The 15905-nt window shown below is 48.1% G+C and overlaps 1 protein-coding gene across 8 annotated transcripts in view; it reads left to right on the top strand.

Moving 5' to 3' along the window:
- The window catches only part of HIVEP3 (HIVEP zinc finger 3), a 443901-nt gene that overhangs the window by 201007 nt on the left and 226989 nt on the right, over positions 1–15905 (top strand). For all 8 annotated transcript variants that reach the window (XM_032764058.2, XM_032764060.2, XM_032764061.2 and 5 more), the window contains one exon: positions 7898–7979. The gene's annotated coding sequence lies outside the window, so the exon portion shown is untranslated. The remainder of the gene's footprint in view (positions 1–7897; positions 7980–15905) is intronic.

The following is a 15905-nucleotide window of genomic DNA, read 5'->3' on the forward strand; positions in this document are numbered from 1 at the left end:
TGTTTTTCCTCCTATGTGCCCATTTCTTTGTCAGCCCGAAAACATGAGAGTTAACCACAGCACCAGAAAAAACCTATGACCTCACCAGAAGGTGATAAATTATAAATCACAGATGAAGACTCCAGCAACCTGCAGCCCATAAGCCTGTTTGATACAAAGTCTTGTAAGAGAGCAGGCGGCACTGAAAGGATTGAATGTTGAAGCCTGCAGGAAAACAATCTGATACCATCTGAAAAGAGGGCGGGGAGAGGGAGTTGGGGGGGGGGGATCTCAGCAGGAGGAAGTCTTGGCTTCTAGCTGTAAAGATTAGTGTGGCTTTGGTGAGGGTACCTGCAGTGTGATTGCTAACCTGCAGCGTTTGGTTGCTGTTGCAGGTTGAACTCCTGCTCCCACTGTATCTTTCCCTCCCTTCTCTTGCAGCAGACAGAGGGGCTCTGATTACACCTCTCTCTCCAAAGAGGGAAATTTCCAAGAGTCTGTTTCTGCGGGGTGGAGGTGTTAGAATTGACAGCGGCAGACCTGCTGAGCATCGTGTGTTTCACAGGAAGTTGACGTGTTTGGCAGTCCTGTCATACCTTTTTGTATCTCCGTGAATGTATTTGAGAGAGAGATGCTTTGGCCTAGGGGAAGCTGCTGTGCCTAGTGCCAGGAGACCATGGCGCTGGTTACACCTCTTCTACTCAGGGTTCTTAATATTTCTATGCAGCTCATGACCCTTGGTAGTGACCAAGGCCACATATCATCACCAGCCAGCAGGCAGATATCTATCATTCCCCTCTGGTTCATTACAAATAAAGTAATGGCAAGGTTGAAGAATAGGGTTGCCAGGTGTCCAGTTTTCAGCTGGAGCACCTGGTCGAAAAGGGACTGTGGTGGCTTTGGTCAGTGCTGTTAAAAGTCCGGTTAGTGGGGCTAAGGCAGGCTTCCTGCCTGCCCTAGGTCAGCACAGTTCCCAGAAGCAGTCAGCATGTCCCTGCAGTCCCTAGGCGAAGGAGCAGCTTGAGAGGCTCCATGCACTGCTCCTGTCCCGAGTACCAGCACTGCAACTCCCAATAGCCGGGAACCACGGCCAATAGGAGCTGCAGGGACGGAGCTTGCTGGCGAAGACAGCCTGCAGAGCCCCCGGTCCCTCTGCCTAGGGACTGTAGGGACACGCTGGCTGCTTCCAGGAGCCACTTGAGGTGAGCATTGCCCAGAGCCTGCACCCCAACCCCCCGCCCCAGTCCTGAGCCTGCACCCTGTCCTGCAACCCAACCCCCTACCCCAGCCCTGAGCCCCCTCCCACCCAGGGCCCGAACCCCCTCCCACACCCCAACCCCTTCTCTCAGCCCAGAGCCCCCTCCCACATCCCAAACCCCTCATCCCCAGCCCCATCCCAGAGCCCGCACTCCCAGCCAGAGTCCTCATCCCCTCCTGCTCACCAACCACCTGCCCCAGCCTGGTGAAAATGAGTGAGTGGGTGAGGGTGGGGGACAGTGAGCAGGGGGCTGGGCCTCAGAGAAGGGGTGAGATAAGGGTGTTCAGTTTTCTGCAATGAGAAAGTTGGCCGCCCTATTGCAGAAGGTCACTTCAGGCAGAGCTGGGACTAGAACTCAGGACCTAGTGTGATGACAGTCTAATGTCATACGCTCAGAACAATGAATGTTTCAAATCTGTGGGCTTGGCTCTCCTGTACGTACCTACTGGTCTAACCATGAGACTGCCCTATGCTATCAGAGATAGGAATAGACCTGGGAATCCTAATAGTGTTCCAGTGTTTTTTCACAAACACCTGTGTAACTCACTAGCAAAGTGTGTGCTTTGTCACTCTTAAGGGGCTGGTACACATAGAGAATAACTGGCTGCTTCTGCTGTCAGTTGTGCCATTACCTCAAGTGGATTGGATGCCTTGGGACATAGCTAAGGAGCTACAGAGCCTTCCGTCTGTAGGGCACTGATCTGAATCAGCCCAGCTCAGCAGGGGTTAAAAACTGTTCCCATCTGATAGACGTTTGGGCCATACACGAGATGAGTGTAGTGGTTCTCAGTTCTAGCTACCACGTCGTATAAAGTTGTCACCACCCTTCGGATCGTTTGGTACAGTCTGCAGAGAAGGCACAGAGACTGAACTACCCCTGTTACACTTAGAGGCAGCCTCTCGCCCCGATCAGGATTGTGGCATGCTGTCAGGGCAGAGTTTGTGGGGCTGTCCTGTCGATTAAACAGAAAACTTCATTCACCAGGGCTGTGAAGCAAACCCCTTCCATGGCATTACATCCATATAATTTAATTTTAAGCTGACGTGAGTGGCTATATGCAATTTATTTTCCAACGTACAAATTAGCTCATTAAATAGTTTACATCAAGTGCACAAAACTTGGCAGCTAGCAGCAGGAAATCAAACCCACTTGCACTTGGTTCACCTGCATTCAAAATCATGAAATCTTCCTGAATGATTCCTCCAAAGCCACAGACCCAGAGCCACGGTTTGCCTTGTGCAGAGCTGCTCCATGGAAAGGGACAGGCTGTTGAGCTAAAAGGAAGCTTTTTAGCTGCAAAATTGTGCAAGCCAGATTGAGCTATTTCTGGAACACACGGTAATGTATGAGTCTAGCCTCGCTCTCTTCAGTAACAGCCAAATGTTTTTCATGCAGTAAAGAAAGTAAAATAGAGCAACACTGTTGTGGAGCCAGATTTTCCATGTACTCCCTAAACTGTGGCTGCAAAAGCCTGCATGTGTGCACACAAACAGGTAATTAAATGCATCAGTTACAAGACGGGTAAGAATCTTCTGAGTGTAACCTTAGTTCAGCCACTGGCTCACTGTGTGGCCTAGGGTTAGCCACACCACTCTTTATTGTTATTATCAATTAGAACTAGTCAGGAAGCTCTTCACAACTTTTTTTTGTCGGAAAATGCTTTTTTGTCAAAAGTTGGGTGTTTTCTGGGAATGTATTAGTTTTGGCAAAACTTTTGTCAGAAAGGTTTTTGTTTTAGGTCCAGGACAGAATTTCTGCTCAAAATCAGAGAGCCAGCCAGCCCCAGCCCAGAATAACCAATAGCTCAGAGATGTTAGGGCACTCACCTGGGATCTGGGAGATGTGAATCAGGCAGACTTGAGGCATGGTCTTCCATGTCCCATTAAATGCTCTGGCCACTGGGCTGTAGAGTGAGCCTCGCGCTCTCGGATCAATGAATAGTTAATAATTTATACAATGGAAAAGCTCCAATAGGAAAGGGTGACTCTGTAGCCTAGTGGTTAGGGCGCTCAACCAGGGTGTGCTCTGTGTGATAGCTACACTGGTGCAAAAATCTCACCGCACACAAACTCATAGTCTTCGAAAAAGAATGGGGGAGAAGTGCCTCAAGAAATAGAAGGGGCAGTGAAAGCGAGTAACAGTACATAGCACTCGTTATAATGATTTTCATCCATCGATCTCAAAACGCCTTACAAAGGAGGGTCAGTGTCTCCATTGCACAGATGGTGAAACCGACACCAAGAGGGGAAGCGACTAAGCCTAGGTCTGCACTAGTGAGGCGGTCAACCTACGATATGCAACTATCAGTATTGCGAGCTGGAGTTCCGGAGTCAACGGAGAGCGCAACTGGGGAGCGATTTTATCACGTCTAAATTGACCCCCGATAGATCAGTCACTGCCCGCCAATCCGGCGAGTAGTGAAGACCTGCCCTCCTCAGTCAAGGTCACAGATGAGAGAGAGAGAGAACTGGGAAGATAACCCAGGTCACCTGACGTTTACTCTGGTGTCCTCTTCACTGGACTGCTGCCCAGGAGGAGAGAAAAGGGAAAGCATGAAAGAAGACAAGACACACACAGGGGGTTTCGGGAGGATAGAAAAGTTTCCAGGTTAAATATTTTCAATCCCTGGTAGAGTGGTGGCTTGGCTGTTTCTAGCGAACAAGCCTGACAGTGATGCCAGCTGTAGCAGGGAGAGGCTGAGAGAGATTTTTAGTTGTTTTCTTTCTGGAAAGCTGAGAGGTACAGAATGCAAAGCATTAGTATGTATCCATGGGTGGCTGGTCACACGTTTCTTTGCACACACTAATGGAGAGCTGGGGGAGGTTATTAGTAGGCATCATCTCCAGAGTAAGTCAGACAGTGGGCTGCATTCCTGATGTCTGAGGCCCCCATCTCCTCCCCATATCCTACAGGGGTTAAGACAGTTGAGGATATTTATAAACTCTTGTGAGCAGTAATTAAAAAGAAATAAATTGCAGTTTTCACACCTTAATGGAAGTCCAGTGTTATGAAGAGTATGTCACTGGGCTAAGCATACTCTGTGCAGTCCAGAATTGAGCCAAGGTATCTGACTGGTAGAACATTTATTTCTTAGTGCTTTATATATGAGGCACTGCTGTGTGAGGAGCAATGGCAACAGGGGGCCAGTACTCTTGGATTTTGTTCCTTCTTTAGGTTAGCAGTAGGGTCCGATGGTTAGAGCAAAGGACTGGGAGTCAGAACTCCTTGGGTCTCTTCCTTTTCTGCCGCTGATTTGATGTATAATCTTTGGCAAATCATTTATCCGTTCACTGTTGTCTCAGTTCAGTCCTGTGTACAGGCCGTCTAATAAAGCCCATATCCTAGCTGCACCGTGATGCTAAATTATTTAGTGTTTGTAAAACTGCTTCCAGAGCATCAGATGGGAGGTGCCAGATTACCATAAAGTATTATTTACTGTACTATTGTTGTTAGTGTGCAGTTTCACTTAGAGCCCTTTAAAAATGTCTGTACAAGTTCAATTGATATTAAATACATTTGAAGGTTGGTTTGCGAGACACTTTCTCACTGTACAGCACCATAAGAAAACATGCCCCCTTGCTGCTGAAGCACTGGATGGTTTTAGCATGCAGTCTCATTTCAGATATTACACACTCTGCACACATGCAGAACTCTTAAGCCCATGTGCAGACTCAGACATCTGTGCCTATCACTGCGTTAGCAATTTTTGTCAGGCTCTCCCACACATTGGTGATTGTTGGGTCTTAATCACCTCGATAGAAAGACAGACCTTTACCCACGTAAGCCGAACGTATACAGATCTTTAAAATCACTAGGAAAATAGAATTTTTTTCCCACATAATTCTCTCTTGCAAGTAGTGTGATCCTGAGATTCCAAGGGAAAACAAAACATGGAGAAGGCTGGAGCATTAATTGTAGGTAATACAATTTATTTGGGAATGGATTAAAATTGGATCTTGAGCCTTCCAGAAACTGCAGTTCTTATACTAGAAGGGGAAATGTAAATTTCAGATTACACATACTATATTCAATACACTTTTCTCTGCTTATAAGGGACACTTTGCTTGCATTGAGCTTTTTCTGGCCTTTTATAAACACTTCTAGCTCTCTAAGGGCAGAGGCATTGTGGGAAGGAATGTCGGCAGGTTATAGAAATTTGATGGCCTACTAAATAATTCTCAAGAAGGTGAGTAGACTTAGTTTAGTGAAAGGGACAATGAAGTCCTATGGAATTTTATAACAAATGGTAACTTTTCCAATGTTTGTGATATGGCTATAGAATTTAAGAGAAATGTATCCATATTGTGGAACTCCATAGGCAGGTTCAAAAAACCTATTAAAAGGATCTCATTCTCTAGTAAATCCTATGGATTGTTAAAATTATTTTTATAAAACTCAGTAAAGTTTTTTTTTCTAGACCCCTCTTGGTTTCATCCCCATTAAATTCACTAAGGCTTGTCCTTAAGAGACAGTTGAAAGCCTCAACATTCAACAGGTTTTTCTTTGTTCTGAATAAGATGTTATTCTTTCTGTGCAGTTTTTTCCTTCAGAAAAAATGCTTTAGTTTTTTATTTTAAACAAGTATGAAAAATCCCAATGCTTATGTTCAGCCCTACAGAACGAGTATGTTTGTAAGTGACATTGTATGTACTGTGTTTGTATGTGTGTGCACAGTGAAAGAAAAACATTAATGAGGGGTCAGATTTCAGTTTCCAGTAAGTTATTTAATCATGTTTTATTTTCAGTGGCATGGATAGTGGAGAAAATGACTTGAAGAATTATGAAGAAACCTTAAGGTGTCTATTTTCATTAAACCCTGGTAGTAAGAATTGGCTTTGTCGTTCTTCCTTCACACATACAAAAGCAAAATGAGTTTAAATGGCCAAGGAGAATGACCATGTTGGTGTGTATTTTCAGAAAGGTCTGGGAAGAAGCATAGTGCAGTAAAGGGAGCATAGGACCTGCGCTCAAAAACTCTGGGTTCTATTTTAAGTTCTGGCATAGTGACGTTTGGACTCTATGCCTCAGTTTCCCCATTTGTAAAAACCAGGATAATGATACTTGCCCACCTCACAGGTCTTTTGTGAGAATAAATTAACTTTTATAAAAAGATTATAAACCCTCAAACAAAAGGTGTTGTATGAGGGCAGAGTCTTATGGTTGTCTTTAATTTCTACCATAGATTCTCGCTGTGCCTCTTTCTTTCTCTCATTTGTATGCAACCTGTCCCCCCTAGATGCTTTCACCCACATTTCTGTCCTCGGGGCAGCTCCCCTTCTGGAGATTCTGGACACTGGTTAGAAGAGACGGAAGTTCGGATTTATGCAACAGTACTGTAGCTGTTCTAAGTAGCATGTACTGGAGAGCGAAGCCAGCTGATGTGACAGTGCCTGGCAGGTTTAGTATGCAGTGACAGCAGAGCCCTTCCGCAGGGGCTGGCTGAAGGCACTTTCATTGACACTGCACAATGGCAACTGTCAGAGGCTTCCTCTTGCTGCTGTTATTCCCGGAGCCATATTGTCTTTTCCTTAGATCTGCATTAAACGGATCTGAGCAGCCATTTGAAGACTGTTTTCATGGGTACATTTTGGTGACGGGGTGCACGCTGTCTAGTAAAATTTAGCCTGCTTTGTCCTAAATAATCGCCTGGTTATAAACACCCCTTAGAATGCCGAGGAGGAATTCACTGCAGTGAGCCAATGAAGACAACCCTCTGGTCTTCCGGCCCCATTTGAAAAGACTGGATCTTCCCCAGCTCCTGAACTTTTGCACAACCTCCCTTCTTACTGACAGCAACTGAACCTCTGGAGCCAATCCCATCCTTGTCCCGGCTCTCCTCCCTACAGCCATCAGCTTACTCCAGCTTCCCATCGCCGATTAGCTCAGGAGATGCGCTTGCGTAGCTTCATTGGGAGCTGTGTGCGTGCATCTTCTGAGACGCTACAATCAGCAGCTAAGTTCCATGTGGTCTCACCCCTGCTGCTGTTTTCTCCTAGGCTTCTTCCTACTCCTTTTTCTCAACCTTAAGAGTGACTGTCGACTCTCTTCCCCTATTGCCCCTTCCTGTTCTCCCTGGCTTTATACAAACCCCTCTTCTTCCTGTCCAGCTGGGCTTCAGGTCAATTAGGGCTGTATATCCAGCCTACACCTCACCCCATAAAAAGCCTGGCTCTACATGACACTGTCGTTCTGTGGGCATTACTTCAGAGCAAACGCTACTGAACCCCACTGATTGAACAGTGACCCCAATGCCAGAACGTGAAGGATGAGAACTAAAAGTGGGGGCTTGGTGAACGGGTTTAGTCTAATTCAGTACTCATGCTGGAAGCTTCACACTGGAATGTTCTTAGGTTCATGTCCCAAGTGGAGAGCGTGCAGGGACTGGGGCAGGGAGAACCATATCCTGTGCAAGAATAGGGTGAAAAATGGAGCCGGGTGAGAGAAGGGAGTGTGGAAACAGCAGAGTGGAGAAAGAAAAAGCCTGCTGCACGTGGGTGAAGAAAGGTAGCGGGAAGGTGTGTGAGTGACTGAAGTACCTGGGGTGGATGTGTTGGTTGTGTGTGTGTCTGAGAGGATGGTCACTTAATGTGTGTTATTTTCTGATCCAAAGGAAACCTGGGTAGCTACAATTTGACTTCTCTCTTGCTTCTTCCCTGCAGGCTCCCTTTCAAAGATCACCGTATTAATGCCTGAGTATTACTGCAACGTCAAAGAAGTGAATCAGTAGCTGCAGCTCACCAGGTAAGAGACTGGGAGGTTATTTGGATGGCTAGTTGTCTTACATGAATTGGTGGCTGTCCATAGTGATGGCTCTGTTTTGGGGAATATCACAGCAGATCCACTCTAATGACTTGGAAAGACTGTCTGGAGAGTGGAGTCTACGAAGCCTTCAAGAGGATGCAGCCATTCTGGGGCCAGTTTCAGGGCTTCTGGTCAGCCCTCTTTGTCTCCAATCTAGCTTTAATTTCCAGCCATTGGATCTTGTTATACCCATCTTGGCTAGAGTAAAGACCACTGTAGTGTCAGATGTCATCTTCCAGCTGAGAGACTTAAACTGTGAGATCAGCATGGGATCTCTCTAGGAACTGAAGTTTTTTTACGAATTCCTGAAAAGATTCAAATAAAAAATGGAAATGGTGCAGGCGACCTTAGCTCCCATCTCTCAGAGAGGTTCCCTCTGCACAGAAGCCTGCAAAGTTTATCTACATGTGCTCCTTAGACCTTCCCACAGATGGTTCCTCTGTTTCACTTATGATACAAAACCCTGCCCCTTAGTTTGCTCACAGCTCCGGGAGGTATTTATCAAAGTTCTTGTGGTAGTGGTGGCAGCCATGATGTAACTAGGAGTACACAGAGCATATCCATTCTTCCCTGGATAGACCGTAGAAAACAAAGGGCTAGATTGCAGCTTTACAGCCATGTGCCTGTATGGGGGGGAGTGTGGAGACCACCCATTCCTGGCGGAGCACTGGAGAGATTGTGCCTTGGGCACTGCTTTTAGGCCAAGAGGGAAAACAATCTTCTCAACCCATGAGAACAGCACAGATTGCTTCTCCTTCTGCACTGCCCCTGCTGCAGGAGTTGGTGTAGGAGTTGGGGAGTAGATGGCAAAGGCAGGGCCTTGGCTCAATCTCTTCCAAGCCTCTCCTTTTCCAAGTCCTCCTTCAGAGTTCGCAGGGACTGCTGTGGTGAGCAGTCCCCGCACAGCCATGCAATCGGCACAACTGCCAAGGTTTGTGCAGCTCCACATGCGATGTTGCATGCAAGTTATAGAATGAGCAAGTCTGTACATTTGCTAATTTATTTCCATATGACCATAAATCTCAATTTGTGGTCAACACACCCTGCCCTGAGCAGTGAGGGGTGGCATTTGGAGCTGCACAGAACTTGTCATCTCTGGTTGCGGGTGTGTGGGCTGCTCAGGTAGATGGCACAATGAATGGTGAAGGGTATTGGGGGTATAGATGGCTGAGTGCTGGACAGTGCTAGGCTCTCGAGCTAGGAGGTGGGATGAGTGCTGGACAGCATCTAGGTAAATGGGTCGGTGCTGACTGGACTGTGGGTGGAAAGGTGCGTGGAAGCTGAGAGTTTTGTGGGGATGGGAGCTCATTGTCTGGTAGGTAAGCTGGGAGCTGAGGGTGTTTCTAGGGGGCTAAGGGGGCTGAGCTAGGGCTTTCTCTGGGGGCTGGGGTTAAACTGGGGACTGAGGGGAATCTGGCTGGGAGTCTGGGGGCAGAAGCCTGGGGTTGGGGCTGTCTGACTGAGAGGGTGCTGGAGCCTGCAGCCAGTACTGGGCCTCTCCCCTGACCCACTGGCTGCTGCCTTCCCCTCTGTAATCCAGAAGAGGGAGCAGTGCCAGACAGAAGAAGGGGCTCCCGGCAGAGCAGGCCCCTCAGCAACTTCTAGTGATGTGCTGCTGCAACAGGCACTTGGCAGCCCTCTTTGTGGGGCAGCTTATTGCCCCTCCATTGCCATGCCAGAGTGGTGACCTGGGCCAGTCTTCATTTCTTTAGTGCATTGGGCAGGTGCCTAGGTTCACCCCCCTCTTAAATTGTTTATAGAGTGAACAGGATCTGAGGGAACCTTATATCACAATGGTCTAATCATGAGCCATACGTTGTGCCACAAGACGTGTCATCAATGAGCAGGAGTGGCTCCAGGCCCCAGCACGCGAAGTGCCTGCTTGGGGCGGCATGCTGCGGGGGGCGCTCTGCCAGTCGCCGGGAGGGCTGCGGAGGGTCCACCGGAGCCGCAGACCGGCAACTGGCAGAGTGCCCCCGCGGCATGTTGCCGTACTTGGGGCGGCAAAATGTCTAGAGCTGCCCCTGTCAATGGGAGACAGAATTTTCTCTAGCTGTTGTAAAGTTGGTTTCTAGACTGTTTTACTGAGGACTTTCCAGTTCTGAAAGTCACCAGCCAGCACCCAGAGCTAAGAAGTTTCTTCTGCAGGCAGTCAGCAAGGATGTCTGAAGGCCCACACTTAGAATCAGTGTTTGTGGAGCAAGAACAACCCTTTTTCTCTACTTCTAAGCAGAGAGACTGGCATTTTCTTAAGTGAAGGGAAGGTAGTGGGGTGTAGTGGTAAGAGCAAAGAACTAAGGGCAACAAAAGTCTCTTTTTGACTCTGCAACTGATTCATTGACCTTGAACAAGTCATGTCACCACTCTGTGCCTCAGTTTCCCCACCTGTAAAATAGGGACAATAGTTGCCTAACTCCCAGGGGGATTGTGAAAATGAATTAATGTTTATAAAGATCTTGCAGATCATCACTTGAAAAGCGTTGTAGAGCCAAGCCACAATCACCTTTTATGATAGAATGAGCTCCAGGGTGGGTTTTGTGCTGTTAGGTCTCTAATGAATTTGAGTCACTTGGCTCATATGAGAGAGATGAACAGAATCCTTGCATGTCAAACACTCTGTATTGCTCCCCCCGGGAACACATGGCTTTAACTGCAGAATTGTTTGTCCCTTGGCAATTTACTGGTGTCCTTGGAGTCAGGATATTTTGCAGAACCACAACTTTAGTCTCTTGTCATTGTTGAAAGGAGATGACACTGGATGAGCAGTGAGGCAGCATGAGTGCATGAGCGGGAAAGCCATTTCGGAGGTGGAGGTTGTGGGAGGAGGAGACGCAGCTTGTGTGTGGCTGCCGCTGCAGAAGAGGAAGTGAAAGCAGCAGCCTTTCTTGGAGAGAAGCCGTTGGCCTGGAAATAATGTGACTGTGGTCAGAGCAAGACTGATGTTTTCCCAAAGAGCACGGCAGCCACACACGGTGCTGTTAGTGACTGAGGCACAAAGTCCCTTTGTCTTGTCAATGAACGTTAATTGAAGGGGACAGATTCTTCACCCTGAAAGCTGCAAGTGCAGCACTCTAGTGTGAGACCAGGGCAGGCGTCATAAGTCGACACCCTCTTGTTCCATTAGAGCTTGTAACTCCTTGTATCACTGACCTTTAATTTAACAAGTGGCTAAGCCTGATGTGTTCCTGCAGCCTGGTCTGGATTCAAAAGTCAGTTCCCAGAGGTGACAGGATAATACATTCCCCTGCTACTCTGTCCAGCCACTCTGTCTGTCCAGCCACCTCTTTTTCTGCAGTCAGGCTTGTGTTTTTGGTGCTGGGCCGGCCAGGAGCTGAGTAAAGAGTACTTGGCAACTGGAGAAAGAAACAAAGGGATCCAAATAAACTTTAAAGTGATTGTAAACAATTGCACTTCATCAGAGTTGCTGGCCTGCTTGTTGACAGCAGACAAAACTTAGGAGAGGTTTCTGACCTCAAAATCTCACTCACATACTCTCTCTCTCTCTCTCTCTCTCTCTCTCTCTCTCTCTCACACACACACACACACACACACACAACACACACACACACACACACACACACACACACACAACACAACACACACACACACACACACACACACACACACACGACAGCCAACTGTATGTAGCAGAGAATATGCCCTATTTCACAGAAGCTCCATCTGTCTGTCTCTGGCCATTCACTTTGTATTCTGCTCATCACTATGGCAGCTGAGCACTTCAGTGTAATCTTCTCTTCAGGCCAGCAGCACTGAGAAAGGCGGGGGGGGGGGGAAGCTAAGGGGAAAAGGAGGCATTCTGTTGGCTTGGTTCTGTTTTGGGGGGTTGATATGCTTCCTAGGAGACCAGCACCACGTCGCACTCGATAGAAAGCAGATTGTGGAAAAGGTGGGAATGGACAACAACAACAAAAACCCCTCGATTAAAATCACTCTGGGTGATTCTGTTCCCTTGGAATAAAAATAAAAGAGGCATCCTCCTCTTGTGATAGGGAACTCGGGTGGCTAAATCTAAACAGCAACAAAAGGGAAGACAGAACTAGAGGAGAAGGGAAGGGATGAGGGAGAAGACCCTCCTCGCTATCAACACCAGAGTCCTTTGCTGTTTCTGTTTAAGATGGGGGTAAATGCCCTAGCAGCCCTGGGGGAGAAGCAGGTGAGGATGATGGTGAGTAGTGGTAGAAGTCAGCAGCAGCTGAGACATGGGGAAGTGCTGCAGTTAACAGCAGGGACACAAGCAGGGGTGGTGGGGGCGGAAGCAGGAGAGGCAGATGCTGAAATTGTGCAAGCAAGTGTACTGCAAGGAACAGCCCTGCATTGGCAGGGGATGGAGTGAATGGCAGCCAATAGCTCTTTCCCATCTATGATTGTATGATAGGGCAGATGCTGAAGTCCTGGCAAAATGTGCAAGGGAAGCTGTAAGAGTTGCTCCTCCCCTACCTCCCACTAATCACGTTCAGCAGGAGCAGCAGCAAATCTCCCTTCCTTCTGCAGGATCCTCATGCTGGTAAATCCTCAGCACCACAAGCAACCACTCCAGTGCTGCCTATGTATCTTAGCAGTCCTCACTGTCTGCTCCAATATTGCAGGAAGTCTGAAACACACCTCGTTAAGGAAATTGATCTTGGGATCATGCCTGGAAAGAGGTGCATCACTCGTCCACATCAGAGGGCATGGACTGTGCACTGACGTGGGACCAGTTGAGGGTTTATGCCAGACATGCCAAACTCGTGAAAAAAAGGCAGAAATTGGGCTTGATTTTGGCTTAAGTGGCTTGTGAGTTGCTGGATGCATAGTTTTTGGCTTGTAGCTGGTTTCTTGTTTGGCTTGTAGCTTGTTGCAGCTTTTTTTTGTTCGGTTCCCGGCTGGGGGGGCAAGTGGCAAGCAGGGGTGAGGTCGGGAGAGAGTCGAGGTGCACAGCTGGCCCACCACAGTCCCAGGGGGATCTAGTCACACAGAGTGTTGGGATTTTTAGGGATTGGCTTGTTTTGAAATGGGATTAGCTTCATTTTTGTCTTATTGTGGAAGTCGGGGTGCTTATTTACCACGTGAAAGTTGGCAAGTGTGGTTTATACCCCGGAAACACACAGCATAAATCTGGCTGTTAAAGCAAGTTGCCAAGGGAAATTACACAATTGCAACAGCTCAAACATATGAACTGAAAGCCCCCAGAAGCCTGGCTAAAAGAGTGGGTGGCAAGCACAGGACTACCTTAAAGTGGTGTTCTCCTCCAACTCTGACTGCTCCTTACTCAGCAGCTCTGCCCCCTGCGTGCATCTGACTTTAGTGACAAAAATGCATATTTTATGCTTTTCCTCCCGTTAGCCTTGCTGAGCCAACACAGCTTTGGGACGGGGAGCTGGAGTCTGTCCTCCCTTGTGTAACAACAGAAACCTTTAAGTTTGAATCAGCTACATCTGTGCTAACCCAACAAAGAGACTGGAGTATCACAGGTGTCGTTGTAGGCATAACTTGACCCTGCAGACCCTTTATTATTGATCCTGATATGCAAGAAGGAAAGAACTTAGCCTGACTCTCAGACCCCAGGGGAATTAGTGGTACTGGCAGATTTAAAGACACAACTTTTTCTTTTTAACTTGTAATCTGGACACATCTGAGTTGACAGCCTGGGGCCACACAGTGACATTTTTACAGTCCCTTTTCAGAATGGAAACAAATTTAAAACTGTTCTCCCTGAAGTCTAGCCCTGCTCTGATCACTAGCTCCTGCCTCTCTGTGATGTCCCAGCATGCACTGTGTTTCCCACAATGGGAACATGGAACCAACCTACGTGAGGAAGTTGGTGAAGTGAACATATAGAGAGAGTAGTTTTACAGATATTTTATAATGATGATTTCCCTTTTCAAAAAACAGAATATAGCAACCTCTTCTTCAAACTGTGCACTTACACCTGATAAACTGCTCCTGTCAATTGGTTCTGGGCTTCAGTGGCTGTCCACGGAGGCTGTAATGTCACCAGTGTGCTGCATGCTCAGATGACACATCAGATCAGGAATCAGCAACAGGAGCAGAAATGGACCTTAAGGAATCAAAAACCTGCTTGTTATGGGGCAGTAGGCACATACAGTGAACGTGGCATGAATTGGGGGATTTATCTTTCAATAGCCAAAGTGTGAAGGCAAAACTGACTAGAGGCTCCTCCTGCAGAAATAGAAAGGAAAGGGCCAGACTGACGTGAGTGTAACACGGCCCAGCGATGGTCAGGGCCGGCTCTACCATTTTTGCTGCCCCAAGCAAAAAAAAAACCCGCCTGGACTGTGTTGTCCCGCGAATGGCCGGAATGCTGCCCCTTACCATGGGCCACCCCAGGCATGTGCTTCCTCTGCTAATGCCTGAAGCTGGCTCTGGCAATGGTGATCCAAGCTCTATAGGGGCTTGAAGAGAGACTGGTGCAAAATGAAGCTGTAGGCTATTGCTCTGCAAAGCCATCATGCTTCAGAGCCATCATCTTGGGTTTCCTTGGGGTGAGGAATGGGTGTGGATAGCAGCTTTGCAAACTGCTGTTCTGTTACAAAACAAAGTCTCTGAGAAACCTGAAAATAGCATCTCTACCAGGGCACAGGCAATGCATCGTCCAGACTGAAAGTGGAGTGAGCTAGCTCAGCTTGCACAGGTGCTCAGGGAAAGAGCTGTTGGAGGAGCACCTTTACAGAATGCTTTGGGATGGTTGGGCACCACCCTCGGGGATAATCTGACTGGGCTGAACCCTGTGCTGAGGAGTTTGGCTTTCATATTTTACTCATTATAAGCAGTGTCACAGACTCACGGGATCCGTGCGCTCTCAGCTCCACAGGGTGCTTGGGAGGAACCCCTTTCAAGGGGACACCCCTCCTCAGGAGTCCCACTTCTCCTGGGGGTTAAGCCCTGGGCTCTGCTGCCACCTGGAGCCACACGTCTCTGAGCCTCCAGCATGCCTGTCTCAATCCGCGAGCCCCTCAGACAGTTCACTTGTTATGGATCCCCAGGGCCTTCGCACCCAGAGGAAGCAATGCCGCTCCCATTTCTGACTGCAGGGACTCTCAGTCAGCGTAAAAGAAAAGGGTTTGTTGAACCCAACACAGGCAGTTCTCAGGGCCCTCAAGCCTAGAAAGTCTCAGCACCATCCACCTGGGTCTGTCCCAGTCCAGGTAGGCCCAGGCCCTCTTTGTTCCTAATCCTCCCATGACCTTCTTCCAGCCGACCACCCCATCAGCTTCCCAACAGCTCCTGCTCCATCCTTTGTCTTCTTTTCTGGGCAAACAGATCACTTGGGCCCTCTCTATTCTGTCCTTTGTTCCCTCACTTGCTGAAACCAGCTGGCCAGATCACCACGGCCCTCTCTCCTCAGCCCTTTGTCCTCTCTGACCAAAACCAACTGGTTTCCAAGATGAGGTGGACCTCCTGGTCACCGGTTGCTAATTTCCACCCTGTCTAGGTACTTATCCAGGATCCCAACTGCTAGGCAAGATCACACCTGGCCCTGTGCAACAACATCCTCTCCCACCACCTCATTAAACATGCAGCACATACGGGAAATTGAGGCGCACACAGCATCAAGAAAATTCCCTACTTTCCCACAAAGACTGATCCTTGAGGAAAAGCTCTGGTATGAAACTGCAGAAAAACCTGACAGTCTCTGGATTAAGTTTAGAAGTGTGAGCAACAAGGGTGATGTCGTGGTGGGAGTCTGCTGTAGACCACCAGACCAGGGGGATGAGGTGGACGAGGCTTTCTTCCGGCAACTAGCAGAAGTTACTAGATCGCAGGCCCTGGTTCTCATGGGAGACTTTAATCACCCTGATATCTGCTGGGAGAGCAATACAGCGGTGCACAGACAATCCAGGAAGT

The sequence above is a fragment of the Chelonoidis abingdonii genome, chromosome 25 (genome assembly GCF_003597395.2).
Source record: "Chelonoidis abingdonii isolate Lonesome George chromosome 25, CheloAbing_2.0, whole genome shotgun sequence".
Classification (NCBI taxonomy): Eukaryota; Metazoa; Chordata; order Testudines; family Testudinidae; genus Chelonoidis; species Chelonoidis abingdonii.